Source organism: Anomaloglossus baeobatrachus, chromosome 5 (assembly GCF_048569485.1).
Source record: "Anomaloglossus baeobatrachus isolate aAnoBae1 chromosome 5, aAnoBae1.hap1, whole genome shotgun sequence".
NCBI lineage: Eukaryota > Metazoa > Chordata > Amphibia > Anura > Aromobatidae > Anomaloglossus > Anomaloglossus baeobatrachus.
In genome coordinates this window covers 174,200,451-174,217,953 of record NC_134357.1, presented here as the reverse complement: position 1 = coordinate 174,217,953, position 17,503 = coordinate 174,200,451, and the positions used below count along the sequence as shown (strand labels likewise).

The 17,503-nt window shown below is 38.3% G+C and overlaps 1 protein-coding gene across 2 annotated transcripts in view; it reads left to right on the top strand.

Moving 5' to 3' along the window:
- Positions 1–17,503, top strand: part of NRG3 (neuregulin 3) — a 1,464,760-nt gene that overhangs the window by 452,801 nt on the left and 994,456 nt on the right. The gene's annotated exons all lie outside the window — the stretch shown is intronic.

Genomic DNA, 17,503 nt, shown 5'->3' with positions numbered 1-17,503 from the left:
ACGGCAACATCATGCTTTAGGGCTGTTTCTCTGCAAAGGGACCAGGATGACTTATACGTGTACATAAAAGAATGAATGGAATCATGTATTGTGACATTTTGAATGCACACCTCCTTCCATCAGCAAGGGCATTGAAGATGAAACGTGGCTGGGTCTTTCAGCATGATAATGATCCCAAGCACACCACCAGGGCAACAAAGGAGTGGCTTCATAAGAAGCATATGAAGGCCCTAGAGTGGCCTAGCCAGTCTCCAGATCTCAACCCCATAGAAAACCTTTGGAGGGAGTTGAAAGTCTGTATTGCCCATTGAAAGGCCCAAAACATCACTGCTCCAGAGGAGATCTGCATAGAGGAATAGGCCAACATACCACCAAGAGTGTGTGCCAACCTTATGAAGACTTAAGGCCACTTTACACACAGCGACATCGCTACCAATGTCACTGGTGAAAGCACCTGCCCCCGTCGGTTGTGCGTCATGGGCAAATCGCTGCCCATGGTGCACAACATTGCTAAGACCTGTCACACGTACTTACCTGCCTAGCGACGTCACTATGATCGGCGAACAGCCTCCTTTCTAAGGGGGAGGTTCATTTGGCGTCACAGCGGCGTCACTAAGCATCCGCCCAATAGAAGCGGAGGGACGGAGATGAGCTTGCGGAACATCCCGCCCACCTCCTTTCTTCCTCATTGTGGGCAGCCGCAGGTACAGTGATGTTCCTTGTTCCTGCGGTGTCACACATAGCGATGTGTGCTGCCAAAGCAACGATAATTGGGATTAGAACGACGTGTCAACGATTAGGTGAGTAATTTTGATCATTAACGGTCATTCGTGCATTTTCACACGCAACAACGTCGCTAACGAGGCCAGATGTGCGTCACGAATTCCGTGACCCCAACGACATCTCGTTAGCGATGTCGTTGCATGTAAAGCCCCCTTTACAGAAAACATTTGACCTCGGTCATTTCCAACAAAGGATATATAACAAAATATTGAGATCATTTTTTGTTATTGACCAAATACTTATTTTACACCATAGTTTTAAAAAAAAAAAAAAATCTTGCCGAATCAGACAAGGTGATTTTTTTGGATTTGTTTTCTCATTTTGTCTCTCATAGTTGTGGTCTTCCAATGATGTCCATTACAGGCCTCTCATCTTTTAAAGTGGGAGAACTTGCACAATTGTTGGCTGACAACTCTTTTTCCCCCCTGTACATGTACTTGTCTTGTTTGCACAGATATAACATGTACCAATTACAGTCTATGGGAGTGTTCACATTTCTTTGTTTTTGGTTCATAGATTGTTTACCAAAAATAGGATACATGTCTATTTCTGATCTAAGCCATGATTTACAATCAAACATTCCAGTCCATTGGCCTGTGAAAAACCCAAGGAGCACACTGATGGCATCGTGGTATAGCCGAGAGCTGTATGATTTTCATTGACTCTTTACTAGGAGAAGCATGGAAAACCTCATCAACAGTTTCTTTTTCATATGAGAGTAAAAATACCTGAACTATAGGGCCACCTATACATATTAAATTTACCATAGGAGCATAGAAGATGTTTAAGTCTCCTTTCACTGACATGCTGGACCTGGTGTATCACTCTCCAAAACTTGCCCCTTAGATCACAGTTTTTAATATGAAAAACTGATGAAACACTGATGGGAAAACCTTACACACTGACCAAACATTAATGGAGAGCCGAGCCAGCACACTAATAATAATTGGACTATCTTTTTTATGTATAGGAAAAAATGGATGTCAGAATAAGGCTTAAATAAGGTTTAAATAGAGATATTTCACAGTATTTATCCCCTTCACCACCAGGTGATTTTTCTCTTTTCTTCTTTTTTCCCCTTTTTTCTGTCATCATAGCAGTATGAGGGCTTTTTTTGCTGGACAAGTTGCACTTTTGAATACAACCATTTTTTTTACCATAAAGTGTACTAGAAAATGGGAAACAGAATTCTAAGTGCAGTGAAATTGGAAAAAAGTGAAATTCCACAATTGTTTGTTGGGTTTTTAATTTACCATGTTCAATATATGGTAAAACTAACCTGGAGTATGATTTTCCAGGTCAGTATGGGAACATAGATACCAAACATGTATAGTATATTTTTACTTGATTGGTGAAAAAAAATTCAGAAGTTTGTAAAAAAAAAAATAAAAATTGCCTTTGGCTCCATTTTTTGAGAACTGTAGACGTTTGATTTGGAGGCTGTGTGGTGGCTTATTTTTTGTACCCGAAGCTGAGTTTTTTTTCTGATGCAATTTTTGAGTAGATATAATGTTTTTATCACCTCTTATCGGATTTTATTATAATATTACGGACGCAAAAAAAAGTTATTCTTGCATTTTTACTTTTTTTCTGTTGCATGGATATTTTTTATATTTGGATATATCAGGCTTTTCTGAATGTTACAATTCCAAATATATGTATTTTTTATTGATTTATTTTAAATGAGGCAAAAGAGAGGTGATTAGAAATTTAGTTTTTTTTCAATTATTTTTTTTTTTACAATTCTCACTTTTTAGTGCATTTACTAGTTCCCTTACGGGACTTGAAGCTGTGATAATTCAATTGCTTGTTCTTTACATCAGCATTGCTCTATAAATCGGAAATTATCATGTCCTATTAACTTTAGCTCACAGCCGGCATTCATAGGAAGTTCGTCATGACAGACACAGGGGTCATCAGCTGACTTCCGGCTGTCATGTCAACCTATCGGCACCCCACAATGATATCATGGGAGTGCCTATGTGAGCGAGGTAGGAATAGATTAGCCATCATTTGCAGGGAAAGATGTCGGCTCACATGCTCAAAGAGAGAGAGGTACATCCAAGGTTGTAAAAGGGGTTAAAAATGGTTTTATTATCTATCCATGTTGTAATACAAAAAACAATATTTTTTAAATAAGGAAGAAGCAGTTATTTAAAGTGAAAGATCAAAAATATGAAGATCATGTTCTTGCATTATATGTGCATGCACTTACTTATACAAAGAAAAGAGGCGATAACTTCTACTAAGCCTTTATTTTATTTATTGTGACAGATAATATTGTAGTGCTTTTAAATAATAGTGGAAAAATATATGTTATACGAGTCTGATTGTCAGAAATGGCTATGTGTATGAAGCTACTAAGGAATATCTTCATCTCAGATATTTATGGCATACTTGTGGAAAGAGAGGTTGTTGTATATGTGTTTTGGCATAGGTACAGGTGCCATTGTCGGAAATCCGATCTTGTGGATGAGCTGAGATTTCTGAGATTAGAAAACTAGGACAACTAAAGATGGCTGGGCATCATGTTATATGCATCAATAGGGCTACAAAGACACAGGAAGCAATTCAGTAGAGATAGCCAGTTTTCACAGGTTTATATTGCTAAAAAATATAGCTATAAATGGTTAACAATCATAGTATAGGATTTATCTTCATTGTGGTGTTTTTGACAAACCCCTTTAAGATCCTACTTTGTACTTTATTTTTTAAATCTGCTATCAAATAAGTGCAAACTCTTACAGCTTTTTATTTTACTGCATAGTATACTGCAGTCTCTTTGTGTAGAATTGGCTAAAGGTTATTTATTATTAAAACATATTACCTGATGAAAAGAAGCCACAGCTTTTTCTCTTATATTTTATATTATCATGCTTGGCTGTAGCTTTTTATCCCTTGTAGTTTTCATTTTGTGTTCGAGAATTGACTCAGACTTTCAATGGATGTTACCATGGTAATCCAGCATTCTTTCTGACAAGATACAGACTTCTAAACATGTTAATGATGTTCACACTTAAGTTGTGCCAGCACAAGGAACCTTGGAAATGTATCTTTGCTTTCTCACTCAATGGCCATTAATGGAGTTATACTATTATTATAGTTTGGATGTAGCTTGAAAAAACACCATCAATTTCTTTCCATACATACTTTGATTTCTATAGAATATATATATATATATATATATATATATATATATATATGTTTTAGTTTTCAAATTTTCTAATATTTAGATTATGTCTAACTTATATGGGATCAAATTTGCACTGTCCGAAATGTAGAAGAAACACAAATTTAAAAAAAAATTGGAATCTTCAACAATCAGGTTTTTCAATTCATTGTCAAATAGTCTTATGTATGGATTGAAAGAGTAAACTTTTTTTTCCTATTGTTTGATGTTGCCATTATATTGTTAAAGGGGTAATTTCATGTTATTAAAAGGGTTATCCGGTCTAAATCCACAAGTATGCAGTCTCTCTATGTTACTGCAGACTTATGAATCCTCACATCGCATGCACTGTCCGCTGTGAGGACTTATTGGTTTCATAGCTGGGAAAGGTGGTCATGTGGCCATGAGTAGGTGACATGCAGACTCCTAGCCAGAATCCTACTAAATATACTAAATAGGCATGGCCTTGTTCAAAGCAAATGTACTGAGTGAGGCCACAGCCCTCTAGTCTGAATGGGTGGTCTGCATATCGCATACTCGCCATTAGAATGTAAGCCCACAAGGGCAGAGCCTTCTTTCCTCTGTACTAGTCTGTCTATTGTAACTTGTATAGGTATTCTGTATGTAACCCCCTTCTCATGTACAGCACCATGGAATCAATGGTGCTCTATAAATAAATAAATAATAATAATAATAATACTCACGGCAACGTGACCGCCCTTCCAAGCTCTGACACTGGAGAATCCACACAGCGCGCAGTGCGTACAATGTAAGGAGTCACAGGTGTGCCATAACATAGAGTAACTTCAGACTTGTAGATTTTGATCAGGCAACACATTCAATTGCTTTAGTCACACTGCATAAAAATGAGCAAGTTTGCCACTGACTTGCTTTTTTTATTTGCCGTTATTCTTCAGCTATGGGGCTTTTATCTTGTAAAGTCTATGGCTGTGCACAGATACTGAGTTTTTTGTGGCAGATTTGGTGCAGTTTATTGTGCAATTTGTTGCCCAAATCGGCATGTCTATCCTTATGCCAGAAAAGACAATGAGAATTTTGAAGTGCTGTGCGCATGATGCGTCTCCCTTGCAGTTTTGGGTGCAGAAAAAATCTGCAGCATGTCAATTGTTGGGGCATTTTTTCCTGCATTTTTAAGCCCTTTCAGACACTGATGAAAAAGAGCTTAGCTAGAAAAAAAAGCACCAAAAACGCACTGAAAATGCATCAAGAACACCTTAAACACGTTTTATTTTTGGTGCACTTTTCTGCCACAAGGTGCATTTTTGGTGCAGAAAACTGCTGCACTTAATCTGCAGTGTGTGCACGTACCCTATAGCTGGTTTCTGGGAAATTCATCCACTAGTACTTGGCTGAGTGTATGTAGTAGTTATATTCCAGGAGAAGATAAAACTCCTAATATCAAGGCACTAGTGTTGAGCAATTAGTTAACTATTCGTACTCGCTATGCTGTTAGCGAGAACTGTCCGCTACTCGCATATTCGTTACGAGTAGCAGGTGCAATGTAAGTCAATGGGAAATACTCAGTAAGTAGTGAGTAACCAGAAAGCCGTACTTTTCGTGCGAGTAGCAAATAGTACGGCTTTCGGGTTACTCGCTATTTAGCAAGTATTTCCCATTGACTTACACTGCGCATGCTACTCATTATGAATATGCGAGTAGCGGACAGTAATTGCTAACAGCATAGAGAGTACGAATAGTTAACTACTTACTCAACACTAACAGGCACCCCTTTCCAGGAGTTTTGATTTCTATAAAGCAGTTAGCAACTCACCCCCCTCAATTCCCAAACAGGGTTCTTATCAGTCCTGTATACTGAAATCAAAATGCCCTGAAACTCAGGATTAGCAGTTTTCAGAGCAGTTTGCCTAATCTTGGCTCTCATTTTCAAGAGCTACTTGCTTGTTCAAATGTCCCGTTATCTGTATATCCAAATATATTATTAGCAGTGTAAAGGGTACTTTACACGCTGTGATATTGCTAACAATATATCGTTGGGGTCACATCGTTAGTGATGCACACCTGGCGCCATTAGCAACATCGCAGCGTGTGACACCAATGAGCGACGATCAACGAGCGCAAAAATGTTAAAAATCGTTGCTTGTTGACACGTCATTCATTTCCTTAATATCGTTGCTGCTGCAGGTATGATGTTGTTCATCGTTCCTGCGTCACCACACATCGCTATGTGTAACACCGCAGGAATGACGAACGTCTCCTTACCTGCAGCCGCCAGCAATGTGGAAAGAAGGAGGTGGGCGGCATGTTCCTATGTGGTTATGATTAAGGAAGTCTAACATCTGAAACGTGTCAACCACGTGTTTATAACTTGCTGCACTATGATTTTTAATTAGTTTTCAATAAAATGGAATTTTAAGAAAAATATTTTCCCTATGAAGACGTTGCTGCTGGATATTTTTTTCTTTTTGCTGCAAACACGTTTGAGCCTCCCTTATTCCATGCACCATCTGACCTTCTCTACAACATGAATTTACCAGCATAATATCATACAGTGAGCTGTATCTTTTCATTTTTTAATTAATACCATTTGGTATTCTGGTTACATATAAGCTGAGCAGCAGCACTCAATTTCAAGTGGCAGCTACAAAATAAAACAAGATTTTAGGGTGTATAAAAAGAGAGCTTAGATCCCGTGATCCCAATGTATTGTTACCCATCTATAATATGGATCCAGTTTTGGGCTTCACATTTTAAAAAGGACATTCAGAAGTTAGAGTCAGTTCAAAGGCAGGTAACTAGATTATTGCAAGGCATGGAAGGCCTCCGATATGATGACAGGTTGAAAAAGTTGGATTTGTTTAGCTTAGAAAAAAGATGTCTCAGAAGAGATCTCATTTATATGTAGAAATACATGTGTGGTCAATATAAAGGACTGGCACATGACTTATTTCTTCCAAATACAATACTTAGGACCAGGGGGCATACACTGCAAGTGGAAGAAAGGCGATTCCGGTAGCTAAATAGGAAAGGGTTCTTTACAGTTAGAGCAGTCAGACTGTAAAATGCCCTACCACAAAAGGTAGCAATGACAGAAACTATAACAACTTGTAGGCTATGTGCGCACTTTCCGTATTTACTGCGTTTTGATGGTCAAAAGCAACTTTGGCAAAAGCAATTTCTGACAAAATATGCATTTTGAACTGCAACTAGGATGACGCAAAGTGTGCACATAGCCTTAGTGTGGAATGCCCTACCACAAGAGGTAGTAATGGCAGATACTATAACAGCTTTCAAAAAAGGCCTGGATAATTTCTTCAGTACACAAAACATTGTTGGTTATAAATGACTTAATGACAAAATGTAGAATTGGTGGAGGAAGTTGAATTAGATGGACCTAGGTCTTTTTTCAACCTATGTAACTATTAAAGTTTTGTAGCAGGACAAAGCTTCTGGCTGTAACTGTCATTCGAAGGAACCAGGAAGTAAGGAGACTGCAGAATTGTGAGCTGCTCAGGAGACCACTTGAGAATACCCGTATAATTTTCTTATTATAATGAGGCAGTATTAATGGACAAATGTATGTTTTTCACACATTAATAAAAATTACATTTATTTGTATTTTACTGTTGCTCATAAAAATCTATCACTTTACTATCAAATCATAGTAATTTACTGTTATAGAAATCGTAAGGCAAGCTATTAAAAATGCCCTTGAATTAGGTTTTAATTAATTAAATGTGTGTATATATGCATGTAGTAGTGTGACTGTGTTAATATACTCACTTGCTTTTGCCCTCTCTAGTGTCCGGCACCGTTCTTCCCCTCGTCTTTGTTACGTCGCAGTGTGACACACTAGCCGGGTCGTTCGTCTCTCTGCATAACCCAGAGGTGACTTTTAGGCCATGTGCACAAATTGAATGTTTGCTTAGTTTTTTACCTTGTATATGTAAGTCAAAACCAGGAGTGGGTAAAAAATACAGAAGTGGTGCCCGTGTTTCTATTCCACTCTTGGTTTTGGCTACAAATACTGAGGTTAAAACTCACCAGATACTCAACATGTGAACATGATCTTACAATGTTAGAGCTTATAATGGAGCTTACAATGTAAGCTCTGCAGGTTTTGATTATTTTTTGTCTGGCTCATTCATAGAGTATAGAATGACCTGGCTTTTTACAATTGCGGTGACATCATTGAGAAGTGGAGCTAAATGGCGATGTACCCAGGAGAGAGCAGCAGTAGGTGAGAATATTAATACATTCACACTATATTACATGAACATACAAACATTTAATGTATAAAAAAGTTAATGGGAAGGACTATTTAACTCCTTCACAAAAAAAGGACTTATATATATGTTCTTTGCCAAGTCTATCCCTTTAATGCAGGCTCGTGCTGAAAGCCCGTATTATTGCTCGCACATGTCTTCTTATCTGATCAGCAGACATGTGTAGCTAGCTGGCACAAGTAGATTGGTGATCCACCCATGCCTTTTAACACCTTAGATTGCACTGTAAAAATCTGACAGCGCAATCTAATGCACTCCGGCAGGGATCCTACTATTCCCTGTCACCACTGGTGGCCCCATGGCACTATCACAGGGTGCCAATGGGTTGTCAAGCCAGCGCAGGGTCAGCTGATGACCCCTGTTGCTGTCATGACAAGTGATCAGATCATGCAGGCATAATGGTCCCTAAGAGGACTAGGAAAATCAATAAGCAATGTAAAAAATAGATTTTAAAAATATTGAAATAAAACAAACTAAAAGTCTCAATCACCCCCTTTTGCCCCATTAAAATTAAACAATAATAATAAAAAATATACACATATTTGGTATGGCTGAACTAGTAAAATATAAAATCAATTAATCTGATTTGTAAAGGGCGTAACGAGAAAAAAACCTCGAAATGCCAGAATTGCATTTTTTTTGGTCGATGATCAGTAAAGGCATAGCGAGAAAAAAAATCAAAACACCAGAATTGTGCTTTTTTGGTTGCTACAACATTTTATTAAAATGCAATAACAGGAGATAAAAACATTGCATACACCCCAAAATATTAAAATTAAAAATGCCAACTCAGGATGCAACAATTAAGCTGTCACTGAGCCCCAGATCCTGAAAAATGAGAACACTATGGGTTTTGGAAAATGGTGCCAAAAGTACAATTATTTATTTTTTTTTTTTACAAACCTCTGAATTTTTTTTACCTTAAATAAAGGTAAAACTATACATGTTTCATATCTAGAAACTCGTACTGACCTGGGAAATAATATTACCTTGTCAGTTTTACCATGTAGGGAACATGGTAAATAAAAAAATGAAAAAACAGTTGTGGATTTGCACTTTTGTTTGCAATTTCACTGCACTTGGAATTTTTTCCTCATTTTTTAATAAAATATGGGGCAAGATAAATGGGTTTAAAGAAGACCTGTTACCATACACTTGGTCAAAAGTGGTGGGTTTATGCTCTTATTTTATTCCCATTACTTCCCTGAGTATTCAAGATGTTTTTTTTTTATTTAGTGCAATTTTTTATGATCTTAGCCAAGGGCACATCGCCCACAGGATTTTCTGGGGCATGTCTCTGGCTGATATACAACACGTACCCTGTAAAAAAATGCCTTTTTAATACAGACCATAAAAAGTATCACCAAATAAAAAGGTCCATATTTTTGAAACCGCATGGCCGATAAATAAATAAATAAATTAAAATAGATTACTCAGTAGAGCAGCAGTAAAAAAAATAGGGGCAAAATCTACACATATTTGACTTAATGACAGGCCTTTCTTAAATATGTCATACTACATTTTGCTGCAATTAGTCATTCAATTACACCGAAGATATTTGTGAACATGTTATGTGTCATAAGTAGGGATGATCGAATACCTGAAATGTTTGGCTTTGTGAATATCCGACGAATAGGTCGCCGCTATGCGAATATTCGATGCGCAATGTAAGTCTTTAGGAAGCAAGAATAGTTCCAAATAGTTGTTATTCGGGTTTCCCATAGACTTACCTTGCGCATTGAATATTCGCGAATAGTCGAATAGTGGCGACCTATTCAGCAAATATTTGTGAAGCCGAATATTTGAGGTACTCGATCATCCCTAATCATAAGCAGTAGTCACTGTTCAGGGAAGGCAAAGAAAAGGAATCTAAATCAAATTTGTCATCACATAATGACCTATTGTTTAAAACTTATTTTCTGCTGACCTTTTTTGTGTCTATATTTATATATGTATATATATATATATATATATATATATATATATATGTATATACACACACATTTATATGTATATATATATATATATATATATATATATACAGTATATAGATATTTGTATTCTTTCATATCACTACATAGTTAAAAAATGGCCACTATGGCCAATAAGATTCACCTTATATTTTGATTTTTTTACAGATATTTTTCAACAGTCATTATCATCACTGGCAGGATAACAATGACGGATAGCATCTCTATACAATAAACAATACTATTATTCCCAGTAGGTGATTGTCCCAGCTTTTCACCCATCTTAAGTAAAAAAATGAAAATAAATAAATCTTTTGTCACTACGCTCATAAAAGTCTGGTATATGAAAATATAAAAATTGCTGTTTTTCAGGCAACACATTTGCCTAAGAACAAAACAAGAAGATGTGATCAAAAGTTTGTATCTACCCAAAGATGGTATCATGAAAACCATAAACGAATATCATGCATCAGCTCAATATGATTAATAAATGCATGAACTTCACTGCTGCGTCAAACGTAAGGTACTTGGTTAGTGTTTTTTTAATCAAAGAGCGCAAAAGCCATCCATCCATATGAAGATGTACCTAAATATTGATGGTACTTATTAGGGATGCTTGAGTAAAACATGGGAACATTGATGTTTATTTGCTCGGTACTCGAGTCTAGCCAATCAGAGCATCCAATGTGTTCATTTTGATACCAGGACATGATAGTACTAACTCATCACTAGTCCCTATCACTTATATCCTACCTCTCTATGCACCAAATTAGTCTCATCTGAACCAAGGAAGTGAAAGGAAACTAGACATATATAGTAATTAGAGCCTTATGTAGGAAACATGTGTAGATAAGGGTCCTGAGCCCTGCAGTGCCTCCCTCCAAATATGTGCTAAAAATAAGAAAGAACCAGAGCATGCACACCTATAGCATTAGTGTACAAGTGCACAAATGCACTATGTGGCCAAACTAAAACATACATACATGATGCTAATACAGAGATCAACCAAAAAATAGAAAAACAGGCAGGCCAAAAGTGGCACCTGTATAGCACACTCAAGGCATTACAAAAAAACGGAGAACGAAAGAGTAAAGTGCAAATGCATATTTTATTGAAGAATAACTGGCATGGTTTAAAATTGGCAGCAAACACAAGCCGGCAATGTAAAGTAAAGTTTGTAAGATACAATTCAGATTGGTATACAAAAGAAGGGGAATCTGAAAAACTGGGTCCTAAAATGTGTCATAATATATAAATGCACAGAAGCACCCCAAATGCACAGATCATAAATCCAGGGGTTTACACATATATGGATGTACACAAAGAGTCATCTAGACCAGCACTAAATGAATTGAAGTGACAGAATTATACACTCTGAAAAAACAGAAAAAATAAAATATCAAAGTTGTACATTTAACAGAGATGCTGGTACCAAATTGTAAGGACTCTGAGATAATAGAATACCATTATAAATGCAAAGCCCTATCAGTATTGAATGCAGGGATTGACCACAAGGTGGTGCTAACAGATGCTAATGCAAAACCATTGTTGTTAGGAAAACCAGTAAAGACAGACCCACTTAGATAAATCACATACCCATAAGGGTTACAGAACGGGCTTGGGAAGCAGTAGAGAGGACCCCCTGGGAAAAGAGCCCCGATGCAGCGTTTCACGATCCAGCAGGTAAGATCATTTCATCAGGGGGGAGAAAAGGAATGGAACAGCATCCAGCAGCCATATCCATTTAAATATGGCGCTCGGTCGCTCCAGCTGCTCCGCCCCCACTGCGTCACGCGAGTGAACCAATCGCGGCTGGTCCCAACGCTGTCAGCTGTCAACGCCCTTGATCGGTAGCGCGCATGCGCGGTAAGCGGGGACGCGTCACCCGGGGACCGCGCATGCGCGCAGGCGATAGTGACGCCGACAGAGCCGGGCCAGCAAGCCACTGATGCACGCGCGCGACAGGGGGAGGAGGAGCGGGAGCGAGCACATGAAACCACACTTAGACAAATACAGACAGTGTGAACCCAGGTGGGAGACACATCAGGATTAAAGCAAAACAAGGAATCCTTTTCAGTATCGCTTCCAGGCATCCCAGATGGGGCACACAAGAGGAAGGGTAAATAGATAAAGTGTCCATGTCCATTATCCGATGTCAAAGGATGTCAATTCCATGGATGCCAGCAAAAAGGAAAAATGTGTGTATCTAAAAAGTAAAAATGAAAAAAATAAGATTAAAAACAAGGCACAAAAACCAGGGGGATACAAGGAGAAGGCAATCATCGCAAAAAGGGTGCAAAACTCAAATACTCATTAAGGCCCCCCGGGGAAAATATTCCCAAAGTATAAATCCAGCGTGTTTCCCGCTGGGCAAGTATTTTGCGCACATTCCCACCCCTCGCCCCCCCATGTATGACATCAAGGCCCCTGATTTTCAGGGACGTTGGGTCACAGTCATTGCCGGCTTCGGTTTGCTGCCAATTTTAAACCATGACAGTTGTTCTTCAATAAAATATGCATTTGCACTTTACTCTTTCGTTCTCCGTTTTTTAAACATACATGATGCGTTCTCCATTCAGAGGAGGTTTGTTTTGGCACATGGCTCTTGGAAGAAGGGGAGAAAAAAACGAAAGCAAAAAAGGAAAATCGCCAGGTGGTGAAGAGATTAAAAAAATATTGAAGCTCATGTATTCATTGATTACAGTTGGCTGACACATTGCGCATGTTCATGTTTGTATCATGGCCACAATGTATTTGTGCATGTGCACATTAATTTAATACTAAAGTTATGTGGGACTGTTTTTTCTTTTCTTTTTCCTTTCTCTTTTTTCATTTTTGAGCTATCATTAAAACTATCAGCTCTCCGTGCAAAAAAAAAACCTCTCACACAGCTCTATAGACGAAAAATTTAAAATCTGTTCTGGAGAATGGTGACATAAATCAATTTATTTGGGGAAAGTTTAGTATTTGTTTTTCACGGCTTAAATAATATAAAAAATATTTATGAATGTTTGGTTTTGTCGTAATTGTACTTCACAGGGAAATCCAAGATCCTTTTTAAAACAAATACTAAAACATAATGAACATCGTTAAAACAAACTGCAAAAACCTTGACAGAATAGCACTTTTTTTTACCATTTTATCCCACTTTGAATTTTTTTCTTGTCTTTCAGTACATTTTATGCTAAAATGAATGGTGTCCTTCAAATGTACCCTTTTTTTTTCTTAGCAATATCTACCTCCATATAGCTATACTGACAGAAAAGTAAAGGACAGTTAAAAAAGACAAATGCAAAAATTAAAAAATCATCCGAGCACTAGGAGTTAATCAAGGGCATGTTTAAGTAATCTTTACTAAAGGAGATTCTTATCTTAGACCCCCTTCATATATCAGTCAAAAACACACACGTTTTTCACTGATGTGATAAATGTGTGTATGTCCTGTGATTTTGGCACACGTGTTCTGTGTGTGCTATCCATGATAGTGCACAGAGATCAGGAACTTCTATACTCACCTGTAAATGTCACTGCTGTCTGTGGTGCTGAAGTCTCCTGTGATGCTGTGTCTGGCTGCTACTGACTCCCTGCTGCTGCTACTTCCGGGTCGGCTGTGCAGTGACCATAATTAGCCGGCCAGGAAGCAGGAGACAGCAGTGGCTGAAGACAGCATCAGTGGAGGCAGGTGAGTATAACAAGCTTTTTATTTTAAATGTATGTGTTCTTTTCTTGTATGTGTTACAGGGATCCCACCACTGTGACTTTAGTGATGCCAGAGAAAAACAAATTTGTCTCCATGCGGAACACACGGACATAGGTGTGCACTGCACAGAAACATGGTCAGTGAAAAATCACTGATGTGTGTGCATTGATTTTAATGGGTCTGCGTATGTCTGTGATTCTGGTACTCATAAAAACAGTAACATCTGTACCAAAATCACTGATGTGTGAGGTAGGCCTTAACCCCTTAACGACCCATGACGCACTGGGTATGTCATGGATCGTGTGCCGGTAAGCCACGCCCCCTGCCGCCGGCAGGCGACGGCGATTCGCGCACATATCAGCTGTTATCAACAGCTGACATGTGTGCCTGCTAGCCGCGGGTGGAATCACTTCCACCCGCGGCCATTAACCCCTTACATTTCGCTGCCAAAATCTTGGCAGCGATATGTATATGGGCGCCGCCATGACAGTCACTTACCCCGCCCCCACCGAAAGTCACGTGACATGATCACGTGACTTTCGGCGGTTGCCATGGTAGCACAGGGTTATATGATGACGCCTGTAGCTAACATGACTCACTTCCTCTCAATGCCGGAATACAGCCGGCATTGAAAGTGAAGCAGCAAATCTGCAGTTCTCAGCTCTGTAGCTGAGATCTGCAGATAGTGCAGAGCGATCGGATTGCTGATTGCTATAGCCCCCTAGGGGGACTAGTAAAATAAAAAAAAAAGTAAAAAAAAGTTTTAAAAAATTAAAAAAAAATAAAAAACCTAAAAGTTCAAATCACCCCCCTTTCACCCCATTGAAAATTAAAGGGTTAAAAAAATAAAAAATACACACATATTTGGTATCGCCACGTTCAGAAATGCCCGATCTATCAAAATATAAAATCAATAAATCTGATCAGTAAACGGCGTAGCGGCAAAAAAATTCCAAATGCCAAAATTACGTTTTTTGGTCGCCGCAAATTTTGCGCAAAATGCAATAACAGGCGATCAAAACGTAGCATCTACGCAAATATGGTACCGTTAAAACCGTTAGGTCGAGACGCAAAAAATAAGCCATCACTGAGCCTCAGATCCTGAAAAATAAGAACGCTACGGGTTTTGGAAAATGGCGCAAAACGTGCGCCACGTTTTTTGGACAAGCTTGTGAATTTTTTTTAACCCCTTAGATACAAGGAAACCTATACATGTTTGGTGTCTACAAACTTGCACCGACCTGAGATCTATCACATAGATACCTTAGTTTTACCATATAGTTAACACAGTGAATAAAATATCCCAAAAACTATTGTACGATCACACTTTTTTTGCAATTTTTCCGCACTTGGAATTATTTTGCCGTTTTCCAGTACACTATGTGGTAAAACTTATGGTTTCATTTAAAAGTACAACTCGTCCCGCAAAAAACAAGCCCTCAAATGGCAAGATTGATGGAAAAATAAAAAAGTTACACCTCTCGGAAGAAGGGGAGCAAAAAACAAAAGCGCAAAAACGGAAAGTGCCCGGGGGCTGAAGGGGTTAAAAAGTGATGCATATTGGCAATATATATGGCCAATTGATCAATAATGGTCTACCTCTAGGGCCGCTGCCAATCCTGAGAATGAAGGGAACACGTTCTTTCTTTAAAACTACCTTTCCTTTCCAGTTTTTCATCTATACTGCGGTATGCTATATTAAGTGATGGCATGAGTTAGTAATATCACTTACAGAGATGAGAACAAACCCTTAACTATAGCTTTCTCTGTATATTTATAATAGGCTAGAGTTTTAGTCTGGAAACTGCTATAGTCATAACAACTATGGTTCTGTTTCTTTCAGCAAAAAGAGAAGGTTTTATTTGTATTGCCTTTACTTTTTGTATGGCATCCAAATTGCTGTATGTCTTCTCATATTGTACTCCAGGTTTTACATTCTGTTGCTGCAGTTCTGAAGACAAAGATTGTATGGGATCCACATTAAATGTTTTGGGCTCTTGGCCATACAAGAGAATGGCAGGAAATATTCTATCCTATATCCCATTACTTGGAACCTGCTGTTTATGTTTCTGAAACACATTAAGGGAATGGCACTAGTGCAATGTAATGCAATCCTATTTTATTTGTTACTAGAAGTTGGGAAGCTCTTTAAATCCTCTAACCCAAATAAGATTAAGAACAAGGGAATAAAACATCAAAAAATGGTCATGATCTCACAAAACAATATGGCTTTTAATATAAAGGGTTTATTTCTGTAATATAAGGGACAGCTCATGAAGAATGTCCCTGTTAATGTGTCTGACTTGTAGTCGTGAACTAACAATTTAAGTATGTGTAGTTCTTCTTTCACTGCCTTTTTGACAGATGCACGACATAAAGAAGTGAATTCCATGCAGCCTTGGAGCAATGTAACTTGTTATAAAGAGCACCTGCCACCTGTATGATTTACATTGTGAAGATAATATTCTTTAAGCTGTGTACCCAGTATCCCCTGTACATATTCCTTATTATATTATCATTTGTAAAAAGTTTATTTTCAAGTGGTGGTCACTCTCATTTAACTGATCAACATCTGGTCCTGGCCAGCCAAACTCAAAACTCACTGACATCATTCAGCCTGCAAGGGCATAGCACTCTTTTATACAAAGTCCACACACCCAGCTAGGACCTCCACCCTCATGTAACGTGTCGGGGTGTAAGAGACCAGTTGCTTGTGAATGGCTGCCACTCTGCACCATGTTATAATGACACAGGGAAAAAGTATTGAACAACTAAAGAAACACAGGTGCAAAAAGCCATGGAAAGTCATTACACCAGCTGAAACACATCAGTAATTAGGAAACAATCTTGCCACCTAGTGATAAAAAATGTAAGCTGATTCAACTGATGGTGTATAAAAAGGTGTCACGTTACCAAGGTGCCACACAAGAAACATCTCATGATGAGTAAAACCAGTGAGCGATCTCAAGACCTTTGTAACCTTATTGTTCCAAAATATACTGATGGCATTGGTTACAGAAGAACCTTTAAATTACTACAAGCTCCAGAGAGCACTGTTGGGGCTATAATCATGAAATCAATTCACCTTAAACCAGTCACAACTTGCTGATCCTTGCAAGATTTTAGACAAATGAATGAAAATAATTATCAGAAAAGTTGTCCAAGAGCCAAAATACACCAGTAGAAACCTACAGAAAGACCTGGAATTTGCAGGTATAATTGTTTCAAAGAAAACAATAAGTAATGCACCCAGCCTGCTTTGCCTGTATACACGCTCAAGTCGCAAGGTCAATTGCTGCACAAAAAACATGTTCAAGTGAGTGGAAAGTTTTCACAACAACAATTAGACAATCCTGTGAAATACTTGGAAAATATAGTCTGGTCAGATGAGACCAAAATTCAACTCTTTGGGTGCCATAATACACACCATGTTTGGAGGCCGAAAGGCACTGCATATCACCCCCAAAACACCATAGGAACAGGGACATTTGGAGGTGGGAACAACATAATGTGGGGCTTTTTTCAGAATACGGCATTGGCAAACTTCATTTAATTGATGGAAGGATAAATGGACAAGTGTACCGAAGCATTCTTGATAAAAAATCTGCTGCCATCT